Below are 12736 nucleotides of genomic sequence, written 5' to 3'. Positions count from 1 at the left end.
CCCCCGTCTCTGTGGCAGGACAATCCCCTGTGTTCTCTCTCTCCTTTTGGGTGTTGTGGTCTGCAAAAGAGGCATTGAGTGGCAAACATGTTCAGTCCATAGTCTACTTTCGACATGCATCTCCCCTCCTGGGAGGATCCTCCAAACATCCTTTATTTGGTGCTCCCTTCTCTATCTGAATAGCCCTTTCCTCTAGGATACCCGGCTGTCCTCTAAGTTATGGAGTAATCCTCCTGGTGCTGATCTCAGCTATTCTTGGGTATTAATCTCATACTTTGTTACTTTATATCCCCCAGATGAATGCAATCTTTCTATGTCTATCCCTCTCTTTCTGACTCATTTCGCTTAGCATGATACTTTCCATATTGTACCACTTGTATGTAAATTTCATGACTTCATCTTTTCTAAGAGCTACATAGTACTCCATTGTGTAGATGTACCAAAGTTTCTTTAACCAGTCATCTGTTCTTGGGCATTCAGGTTTCTTCCAGTTTCTGGCTATTGTAAAGAGGGCTGCAATGAACAAACAAGTGCAGATGTCACTTCGACTATACATTTTTGCCTCTCTGGGATATATTCCCAGGAGTGGTATTGCTGGGTCAAATGGGAGCTCAATTTCTAATTTTTTGAGAATCGTCCATACGGTTTTCCAGAAGGGCTGAACCAGTGGACATTCCCACCAACAGTGAAGGAGTGTCCCTTTCTCGCCACATCCACGCCAGCATCGGTTGCTTTTGTTCTTTTGAATTTGGGCCAGTCTCTGAGGTGTGAGATGGTATCTCATTGTGGTTTTGATCTGCATCTCCCTGATGATTAATGATGTAGAGCATTTTCTCATGTGCTTTTTTGCCATTCGGATTTCTTCTTTGAGAAAGTTTCTGTTCATTTCATTGCCCCATTTTTGGATGGGGTTGGATGTTTTCTTCTTGTGGAGTTTAACCAGTATTTTGTATATCCTGGATATCAACCCCTTGTCAGATGTGTATTCGGTGAATATCCTTTCCCATTCTGTAGACTGTCTTTGTATTTTGGTCACTGTTTCTTTGGAGGTGCAGAAGCTTCTTAGTTTAAGATAGTCCCATTTATCTATCTCTGTTTTCACTTGCTCGGCCAGTGGCGTGGCATCTTTGAAGATACCATTAGCTTCAATGTCATGGAGGGTTTTGCCAACTTTATCTTCAATGTACCTTATGGTTTCTGGTCTGATGTTGAGGTCTTTAATCCATTTTGATCTTACTTTTGTACATGGTGTTAGGCAGAGTTCTGAGCCTATTTTTTTGCATGTAGCCGTCCAGTGATGCCAACACAATTTATTAAAGAGGCTTTCCTTACTCCACTTCACATTACTTGGTCAGGAGTAATTCTTGAGTGCAAAGCTATGAGTTACCGCCAAGCATCACTGACTGTGGCACAAAAATAAATAAATAAAACACAAAGAGAATTTTCTATTAACTAGGGACTTTGTAAACAGTTATTAGATATAACTATGTCATAATTCTTTATGGAAAGAAATAAGTACTGGGAAGAGCAATTTCATTTGGGTATTTTCATTGAGGTTTCTCGGGAGTTCAAGATGCCGCTCTGTCTAACGTTCATTGATTTAAAGAAGGCCTTTGATTCTGTTGAGACAGAAGCGGTCATTGAAGTATTAGCCAGTCAGGGTATTCAAGCTCAATACATCAAGATCCTCCGTGAGCTGTATTGCAGATTCACTACCAGGATCTCACCATTCTACAAAGTAGTAATCATCAATGTCAAGAGAGGGGTTCGGCAGGGTGATACCATTTCACCGAAACTCTTCAGTGCCACCCTCGAGAACATCATGTGACAACTGGAATAGGAAGAAATGGAAGTGAAGATAGATGGTCGGCAACTACACCACTTCTGCTTTGCTGATGACATTGGTTTAATATCACCAAACATCAGCCAAGCAGCACAAATGTTGGCCGACTTTGACCGTGAGTGTGGAAAGGTCGGTCTACAGCTGAATCTTACGAAGACAATGTTTATGAGAAACAGCCTCGTTCCTGATGCTCCATTCGCTCTCAATGGAACGACTATCTCTGAATGCAACATCTATGTGTACCTAAGTCGAGAAGTTAACGTGGCAAATGACCTGGCACCCAAGCTGCGCAGGAGGAAGAGAGCGGCTTAGAATGCCTTCAAGAGCGTCAAAGAAATATCTAAGAGGACGAAGAACCTCCTGCTCTGGGCACAACTCTTTGATTCCACTGTTCTTCCTGCACTAACATATGCCTCAGAGACCTGGGCCCTACGCAAACAGGATGAGAACGCTATTCGGGTCTCCCAAAGAAGAATTGAAAGATATATGCTTGGAATATCACGTTTCACTCAAATGAGAGAAAGAATCCGGAGTTCCGACATCTGTTGATCAAGAATCAGGGACGCTGTCTCATTTGCCAAGGTGTTAAAAATCAGATGGGCTGGTCACGTAATGAGATTTAAAGACGACCGCTGGACTAGAGCTGTTACCAAATGGATTCCACGGGATATCAAAAGACTGCGTGGCCGCCCACCTACCAGATGGTCAGACTTCTTCATCAAGATCCTGAATGATAGCTTTGAGGCTTTCCATGTTCCTAGAGTGAACAGATGCCATTGGGCTACACTAGCACGCGACAGGGACAAATGGAGACGTTACTGGCGCCTGCTCAAGCAAATCAACGATTATCGGGAAGTCAAGTGATCATTTTCATTTGGGTATTATTTTTAGAGACACAGATATGAAATAAATTTAAATATAATTATGATTATAAGCATTCTAAATGGTGATTATATTAAAAAGTTTTTTGAACCATAAACAATGCAAATTATTTTCATTAGCAACTTGAAATTGAAATAATTGTGATCATTTTAACTTGTCTAAGACAGATTATTAAAATAAGTGAGGACACTCCTATGAGCTGTTCCAATGTGCTTCTTTGGCAAGTGCTCAATCCACCAGACAGTGTGTGTGAGATCAGTGTCCCACTGGGACAAGGAGGTTCAAGGTAAGAAAGTTTCCCCATATAACAGACTTGGTCACCTCAAGCAAGTCCCTCTCAGGCTCTGGGGTCAAATGCTCTCTGGGCTATGGAGCTCACAGCTGTCTCCTCACACAGGCTTGAGTCTCTGGGGAGGGCAGAGCTATGGTCGAGAAGATGATTCTGTGGGGTCTTCTCTTCTGCCTGGTGACAGCCCCCCTGGCTGATTGTCCCAGATGTGACAGGGTCTAGGGGAGGGAGTGACTGCAGGGACTGACTCCCTTTGTCCCCAGGTGCTGTGTCTGCTCTGACCATGCAGGAGCTGAGCACAGGCGTGGTGGCCTCCTCCCAGACACTCTCCCTCACCTGCTCTGTCTCTGGGGGCTCTGTCACCAGCAGTTACCTCTGGTATTGGATCCACCAGCACCCTGGGAAAGGGTTGGAATGGATGGGACTGGTCAGGTGGTACCAGCTACAACCAAGCATTCCAGGGCCACATCTCCATCACGACTGACAGCTCCAAGAACCAGTTAACTTAGCCTAAAAAAAGACCAACATTAAACAGAAAATAGCAGTGTAGGTAATAAGCTAAAATATTCATTATTAGATGTGAATGAGTAGCTCACATAGTAATAGAGAATTGTTCCCATAGTAAACAGTGAACATAGCAGCAGGATTCCTATGAGCCATAATTTCTCACCTTATTTTGCTCCATTCCTATTGTGAGTTCACAAAGCATGTGGGTACTGCGCAACGTGTGCATTTGGTGGCCAAGAGCCGCCTCCTTTCCTCCCCAGGCCTCCCCAACAGAGAGACATAGAGATGTGGAACCATGGGCCTGTTTAATCCAGAGCTGTTAGCATACTTGTAGAACTTCTGACGGGGTCAGAGGTATAGGACTGCATGTCCATGTGATTTACAGCGGTAAAACATTCCAACTGAGACCATTCTCTGGGGGAGATAAACTCAATGAGACGCTCTGTCTCCAAGGAATAGCAGTATTGCTTCTCTTTTTCCCTCTAGCCATATATATCAAATAATTAGTCCTACAATTAATTCTTCTTCTTACCAATCCTTGCAGTCATTCGAATAAACACAGTAAGAGATAAAGATCCCAAAACTTAGTTCTCTAGGCTCTGAGGGCAAGCAAGACTTTTACTGTAAATTCCAGACTGAGTCCTCAGGTCAGTCCAGCTTGTCCTTCCCCATGGGGATCCTGTCTCTTAAATAATAACAGCTTGCATCAAGACCATGCATTTATGCTTTCTAGACTGTCCCATTTTGATGCCTGGGTAGCTTTGCTACTTGCCCAAGGTCCATCCCAGTCCCATGATGGGACCTCATTTTTGGGGTGTCAGGAGCTACAGAACTGAAGTATGAGTCAAGTAATTATGCACTGTAGCACTGTAGCACTGTCCTCCCATTGTTCATCTATTTGCTCAAGCCGGCCCAGTAACATCTCCATCGTGAAACTTGTTGTTACAGTTTGGCATATCGAATATGTCATGGGTAGCTTGCCAGGCTTTGCCGTACAGGCGAGATACTCTCGGTAGCTTGCTACTTAAAATTAATTAACTAAAATAAATCGGTAAAGGCGAGGGAGCCATGGTGATCATATATCCTTCATGAGAGGGCTCAGAGCATGCACTGAAAGTGCAGAGGTTACTTCCTGATAACATTGCACACTTGATTGCAGGATCCCTGTGGCCCAAAACAGCCCTTATGCACTACCCCCACTGTCACCAGGCTCTGCACTCTCTTACAGCTTCCTGTGGGACCCCCAGAATGTACTGGAGTTGGGGGGATGTGAAAGTCATAAAGCTCTACCAAATGCTATTGAACCCCAAGCAAGTGAGGAATCGACCCCCCTACCCTCACAGGGATGGAGGCTAGTACATTGAGGGGACATTTGCCATGTCTGCTGCTGACCAGGATTGAAGCCAGCATACCCTAGGATCCCCTGAGCACCTCCAGGAGAGATTCCTGAGTGCAGAGCAAGGAATTAGCCCTGAACAAAAGTTGTTTTGAAAACATGAAAGAAAAAAATCACCTCCCACAGATACCTTTGGTATCGGAAAATGGCCCTTTAGTCCTGCCTGTAATTATTCCAAGAAATGAAATACCAGCAACAGGCTGGTCTGAGGACATTACCCAGATGATTTCCTGCCCCCACAGGTGACTGTTCTTGCAAAGGAGCTCACCGTGAGGTGTTCGCACATGCCCATTGGCCTGGCAGAGAAACTGAGGCAATGTCTGGCTCTTGACACTTTCTCTTCAGTTGTGAGCCTGAGCAATAGGTGAGCCAGGAGGCTGCTGGCCTGGCGACCTGACACCCAATGGGGTCCCTGAGCCCCGAACAGGGATCCTGACAGTAAAGTAAAAGTAAAGTAAAGGCCCTCCCGTTGATCGTCGATTTGCTCGAGCGGGCCCAGTAACGTCTCCACTGGAGACTTTGTTGTTACTGTGTCTGGCATATCGAATACTCTCGGTAGCTTGCCGGGCTCTCCGAGAGGGGCGGAGGAATCGAACTCGGGTCGGCCATGTTGGCCGCTTGTAAGGCGAACGCCCTACCCGCTGTGCTATCGCTCCACAGACAGCCCGAATTCCAACCTGCTATGCATTTCCAGGAGAGGAAGGAGCATCTGGTAGTGTCTCCCGAGGTGGGCCCGTGACTTGGTGACAGAGGAAGACTGCCATTAGGACATTTCCAGGTCCAAGTCAGGAACTTTCCAGGTCAGGGTTAGAGGTTTGTCCTTTCTCGGCTCACAGCTCTGACTTTCCCAGGTCTTTGTTTGGAGTCTAATGCTGATCCATTAAATAATGGGCAGGACAATATTGTCCTGAGGCTTGGTCCTGGAGATTGTTAGCAAAAAAAAAAAATCTTTGTGAATTTCATTCCTTTAATAAAAATATAGACTTTCTGCTGCATATGCCATCCGTTCAGTCTCTCACTCTCCATCTATCCTGGATCTGGCCACCCCTAGATGTCCTGGTTACCTGATTTAAGTCAAGAAACAAACAAACAAAATGTTCCTTCCCAGAAAGAACCTGATCAGGAAAACTTGAAGCGTGAACCTTTAAGGCTGTGACTGGCAATGCTGGAACCCAGGTCTTTCCCTCTGGCCCTCCACCCACGATGGCTCCGCTTTGCTGGCAGAAGTTCCCGTCAGCCGCCATTGTTGGCAAAGGTGCTCCGTAGAAGGAGCGGGTGTTGGGGTTCCCAGGGGGTCCCGACAGGCCGGTTCCCAGGGTGTCCCGACAGGCTGGTTTCCTCGCTGGCGGCCGAGTGGTCACTCTGAGTGCCCTGAGCCTCAGCGATCTCCACCTTGTGAGCGACAAGGTTGTTCCGTACTGGGCCGGGGGCAGAGGCCACCCCCTTGATGCCCCGAGATCCTGTCCAGAGGTTTGTCTGATGCATCAGTTGGTTTTTAGGAAATAAGGGAGGTTTCCTGAAGAAAACTTGTATAGGAAGATGCCTGAGGGTGGGGAGGGGTGCTAGTCTCGCAGGGTGTCACTGGCTTGCACGTAGCCACTGGGTTTGATCCCTGCAACCACACAGGTTTCTCCAAGCGCAGAAGGAATGATTGCCCCAAAATCTAAAGAAAGCGGGTGGTCAGAAGCATCGGGTTGGGGCAGTGAAGGTCACTCGGAAAGTTTCAGAGATAATAAAAATAAGGGAACGAACAATAGAAAGTATTTAAATTGTTGCTGTATGTGCTTTAGGGCCACACCCTTTGGTGTCCAGGGCTGCCTCTCTGCTCTGCACTCAAGTAATTCTGACCAACTAATTATGCCTAGGACTACATATATTTCAGAGTCAATCAACTCCCAAATATTAGGAGAATAGCATTAAGGGTGTTTCTGTGTTTAAGCAAAGAACTTTGCTCTATAGTAAAATATGAAAAAACAATAGGGGAAATAGAAAAGCTAGTAATTCATTAATCACTTGCTCACTTAACATATCATTACTCATCGATTTGCTTGAGTGGTGCCAGTCTCCATTTGTCCCTGTCACGTGCTAGTGTAGCCCAATGGTGTCTGCTCGCTCCAGGAACATGAAGAGACTCAAACCATTCATTCAGTATCTTGAGAAAGAAGTGTGACCATCTTGTAGGTGGGCAGCCACATGATCTTTTGACATCCCGTGGAATCCAGTTAGTAATGGCTCTAGTCCAGCAGGCCGCTCCAAATCGCATTACATGTTCAGCCCATCTGATTTTCATTGCCTTGGTAAATGAGACAGCAAACCTGATTCTCAATTGTCAACAGAGGTCAGAATTCTTGATTCTTTCTCTCACTTGAGTGAAGTGTGATACTCCAAGCGTAGCTCTTTCAATTCCTCTTTGGAAGACATCGATGGCGTTCTCATCCTGTTTTTCTAGGGCTCAGGTCTCGGAGGCATATGCTAAAGCAGGAAGAATGGTGAAGTTGAAAAGAGCTGGAGGTTCTACGTCCTCTTAGCTATTTCTTCAATGCTCTTGAAGGCGTTCCAAGCTGCTCTCTTCCTCCTGCGCAACTCAGGTGCCAGGTCATTCGTCATGTTGAGTTCTTGACCTAGGTACACATAACCGCTGCATTTGGTGATGTTTGTTCCATTGAGAGTGAATGGAACATCAGGAACTAGTCTGTTTCTCATGAACATTTTCTTCGTGAGATGACAATGAAGTCCGACTTTTCCACACTCACGGTCGAAGTCAGCCAGCATTTGTGCTACTTGGTGTTATTAGAACGAGGTCATCAGTGAAGCAGAGGTGGTGCAGTTGCCAACCATCCACTACACTCACATTCCTTCCCATTCCAGTCATTGCATGACGTTCTTGAGGATGGCACTGAAAAGTTTCAGTGAAATGGTATCAGCCTGCCGAACCCCTTTCTTGACGTCAATGATCACTTCCTTGTAGAATGGTGAGATACTGGTAGTGAATCTGTAATACAGCTCACAGAGGATACTGATGTACTGGGTTTGAAGACCCTGTTTGACTAGGGCTTCCGTGACTGCTTCAGTCTCAACAGAATCAAAGGCATTCCTTAAATTGATGCACATCGGATAGAGTGGCATCTTGAACTCCTGAGAAACCTTAATGAGCTTGGTTACTGTGTGGATATGGTCGATAGTGTTGAATCCTTTTCAGAACCCGGCTTGCTCGCATGGTTGTCCTTCATCTAGTGTTCTGCCAATCCTATTCTGGATGTCTCAAGTGAACAGTTTGTAGATGATGGACAACAGGCAGATCAGGTGATAGTTGCCAGTGTCCTGGATGTCTTCCTTCTTGTACAGTAGAATGGCCCTGCTGGTTTTCCACTGGGACAGAATCTTGCATTTAGACAGGTAGCGTGTGAAGAGCCGAGCCAGTGTATTGACGAGTACTGACGGCAGATTCTTCAGTTGTCTGGGATCTGACATTGTCTGGGCCAGGTGCTGTTCACTTCTTTACCAACGAAATGTCATGTTGGATTTCAGAAAGGAGAACGTTGGAAACGATATATCCATCTTGCAAAATTTGGTATGTCGGCAGGTGGATGTGGCTATGGAAGAGATCCGAGTAGAAGTCATAGATAATCTTCTCCATTGCCCTTCTGGAATATGTGATAGATACATCAGGACGTCGGAGGGCAGTCATCTTGGTCTAGTAGTTGGCAAAGGACAGTCGGACGTTGTGAGTGCTTGTCCCAGCTTCTGCCACGTTGGACAGTGTTGCTGCTATTCTCTCTTTGAGGTCATCCTTTATCGATTCTCTGTACTGCTTTGCAAGCTCGGACATTAGTTTGTGGTTTCCTGAGTCTCGTGCCCAGCCACGTTGATGAATGAGCTCAAAGTTTTTTGAAGACAGGCGTCTTTCTGTGGCTAACTCTCTCTTGGCATTCCTTACACAATCATGGAGGTGATGAACCAGTCAATTGTATTCCTTGTCAATGTTGTCAACGACGGCATCGTCTCATGTTGCTGCAATAGTGCCAAAGAGCTCCCAGTTGGTGGTCGTTCTGGGAGTTCTCTTCTTAAACTTTGCAGCCCTTTCTCCCCACTCCGTGAAGTAGTATTTTGCTAAGGAGACTGTGGTCCGATCCCGTTTGGAATTTTGGGACAACAGCGACACCGGTCAGACAAAACCATCAATTGGATATGATGTGGTCAATTTCGTTGTGGAACTGTCCACTGGGAGACTCCCATGTCCAATATTTAGATTCATTATAAGACACATGGTAAGACACTTAATACCCATTTTTCAATAATATTGCACCATATTTGGTGGGATTCAAATATGGTTTGAATCATGGGAACACCTGGAAGGGCAATTAGAGGCCACCCTAAAAACGTCTATCCCTTTCAGAGAGCCTGAAAGCTACCGAGAGTGTCCCCCCAGCATGGCAGAGCATGGCAAGCTATCTGTGGTGTATTCGCTATGCTAAAACCAGTAAATACAATGGATCTCATTCCCTTGTCCCTGAAAGAGCCCCCAATACATCAGTGTTAAGAAGGATGAGCAAGGAGAGGCTGATAAAATCTCAGGGACGAACTAGGCTGCCAAAACAAAGAAGGACTAAAATGACTGTTTGGACTTTCAACTCACATACACTGGCATTGGAAGGATCCATCAACGGACCTAATGGTGTAAGCACAAAACATCAAGTATGACATCATCGGTATGATTGAGATGAGAAGACATCGACCACATCACTCCATTTTTGACACTGGAGAAGAACTTTTCCTCGGGAACATGTGACAAGAAAGGCGTCGGTGGTTTTGGTGTCCTTGTCAACACGAACTTGGCCATGAGCATTGATTCATTCGAATGCCTAACAACACAAATCAGATGATTACACTTGAATAGATGTGGCTCACAGCCAGCAGTTTGCATCTTCGTTGTCTATCCACCAACATCAAATTACAATGAAGAAGAAATTGAGAAGTTCTACATGGAGCTGGAGAAGTTCTATAAAGAAGACCACACCTTCTACAAGATCATTGCCAATGATTTTAATGCCAAGATAGGACCGAGAAGATCAGCCAAAGAACTCCACATTGGGACCCATGGTCTAGAATGGAATGAATAGCGTGAGAGACTGAATTTATCATGTCGACTAAGACCATTCATGGCAACTTGCAGTTCCAGAATTCATTACAAATACAAAATCCAGAATTACCAGAAAGTTTTGGCTTTTAAGTAAGCAAGAGTGACTTGGGGAACTGTGACAATGAGAGGTAAAATACAAAGGAAAAGTTAAAGATAAACTTTAACTAAATTAGTAATGATAGCAAGTGCATGGTAGACTTCTCTGGGAGGAGGAAAAGGGGCAATTCACTGATGAAGCCTAAAACACCTAGTGTTAATATCAAACACCCATGATTTCCCAGCTCATTTTAAGATCTACTAATCCTCTGGTGTCCCACAGTCCCAGTTCTAACTCACACAGTCTCTGTCTTCATGTGTTACCTATTGACGCAGCTGAGATCACCCCGTCTGTCTTGTATCTCACCCCTCACCTATAATCAGACAATCCCTCAGTGTGACTCTGCCTCTCTCCCTCCATCTCTCCTTCAGTCCCTCCATGGTCTCTGCTCTGCATTCTCCAAACCCGTCTGTCATTAACATCACCAGCATGTCTTTGGCATTCTTCAGAACTGCCGTCACTCACGTCTTTCAGTCCATTGAGGTTCATCTCACAATTCTCTACTTCAAACAGATCAGTCAACAAACACCCATCCTAGATATGAAAATTATTTCTAGGGATATAATGCAAATTGAAAATTCTATAAACTAAGAGCTATTGTCAGTGTAGCAATGGTGGTTAATATTGGTAAACGGCAGTTATTTAAGTTACAAAGGGGAAAAGATGATTATTAGTGAAATAACGATTTTCCTGATTGTGCTGATGGGGAACACACAGGATATACAGACCAAATTTGTGACTATGTGACACCTCATACTTCATGGCACTGATGTACCAAGAGTAGCACACTACATTGGATAGAGTGCAAAGAGAAGGTAACTTTTCTCGGGGAAAAAAAGTACATATATATGTGTATATATATATATATATATATATATATATATGTGTGTGTGTGTGTGTGTGTGTGTGTGTACACAAGTCTCATCCTTGTACCACATATTAGGAATATCTTATATCTCTTATATAAGGACGTAATGGCACAGTGGAAAATACTACAATCTTTACACATGTTCTCTATGAAAACTTTTTTGGATCACTTTTAGTAAATTATTCATAACAAGCAATACAAAATAAATGATTTAAATCCTGCTTTAGGGGCAGGTTTTGGGGGTCAGCATGGAAACATTCAAAATATGGTGGTGAGAATGTGTAATGGTGGTGGGAATGGAGTTGGAATATTAAATGTAATAAGTTATTTTGAACAAATTAAAAAATAAGTTTAAATTTAAAAAATAAATACAAAAATAATTTAAAAATTAATAAAAATATTTTCCTGGTTGTGCTGGTGGGGGTAAGGAGGCCCTGCCATGTTTCTAAGTTAACACAGGGTAATTAACAAGGTCAATATTCTGAGCTACCCCAGGTCTGATCAGTTATAAGGACAACTGGGACCTAGCAGGGAGCTGAACCCATAACAAAGAAATAGGTCCAATACTCCTGAAATTCATATGGAACAATACACCCCCATGAATAATTACAGCAATTCTTTGGGAAAAGATGTGAGGCATCACCTTCCCCAACTTCAAACTGTACTACAAAATGGTAGAAATTAAAAGAGCATGATATTGAAAAAAAGGCAAACCCCAGAACCATGATGTAGAGATGAATATCTGGACAGAGACACTGACGTATATCATCATTAAACCTTTGAGTAAGGAGTAAGAAATATGAACTGGAGCAAGGAAAGCCGCTTCAAGAAGTGGGTAAACTGGGCATCTACATGTTAAAAAAAATATTGAACTCAGACCTTTCTCTAACAACATACACAAAAGTCATATCAAAGTGGATTAAAGACCTCAACATCAGACTTGAATTCACAAGTCACATAGAAGAAAACATAGGCAAAAGCCTCCATGACCTTGAAGCTAAAGGCATCTTCAAACTTAAAACACGACAGACTAAGCAAGTGGAAGCAGAGATAAACAAATGGGACTTCATTAAACTAAGAAGTTTCTGCACATAAAAAGAAATTATGCCCAAGATACAAAGATAGACATCATAATTAGAAAAATATTTAGGCATTACCCATCTGAAAACTGGTTAATAGCAAAAATATATAATGCACTGGGCTTAAGCAATAGCACAGCGGGTAGGGCATTTGCCTTTCACACAGCCGACCCGGGTTCCATTCCTATGTCCCTCTCGGAGAGCCCGGTAAGCTACCGAGAATATCCCACCCGCACAGCAGAGCGTGGCAAGCTTCCAGTAGCATATACAATATGCCAAAAATATTAACAACAAGTCTCACAATGGAGATGTTACTGGTGCCCGCTCGAGCAAATCGATGAACAAAGGAAGGACAGTGACAGTGCTACAATATATTTTTGTTTATATTAAAGCCTTTACTTAAAGACTTAAATCCTCTTTTAGTTTGTTTTTTACTATACTTATTTTAGTGAATTAAGTATTTATTGTATTACTTTTACATAATCTCAGCAAAGAACACTCAGTGTCCCCTTTTAACATATATATGTGTGTGTGTGTGTGTGTGTGTATATATATGTATATATATATATATATAGTAACTCAAGATTCCAAAAGACCATCCATGGTAACTCAAGATTCCAGAAGGCCGAATCTAA

Source organism: Sorex fumeus, unplaced genomic scaffold (assembly GCF_029834395.1).
Source record: "Sorex fumeus unplaced genomic scaffold, SorFum_2.1 ptg000049l, whole genome shotgun sequence".
In the NCBI taxonomy this organism is placed as follows: Eukaryota; Metazoa; Chordata; class Mammalia; order Eulipotyphla; family Soricidae; genus Sorex; species Sorex fumeus.
This window is presented reverse-complemented; position numbering follows the sequence as displayed.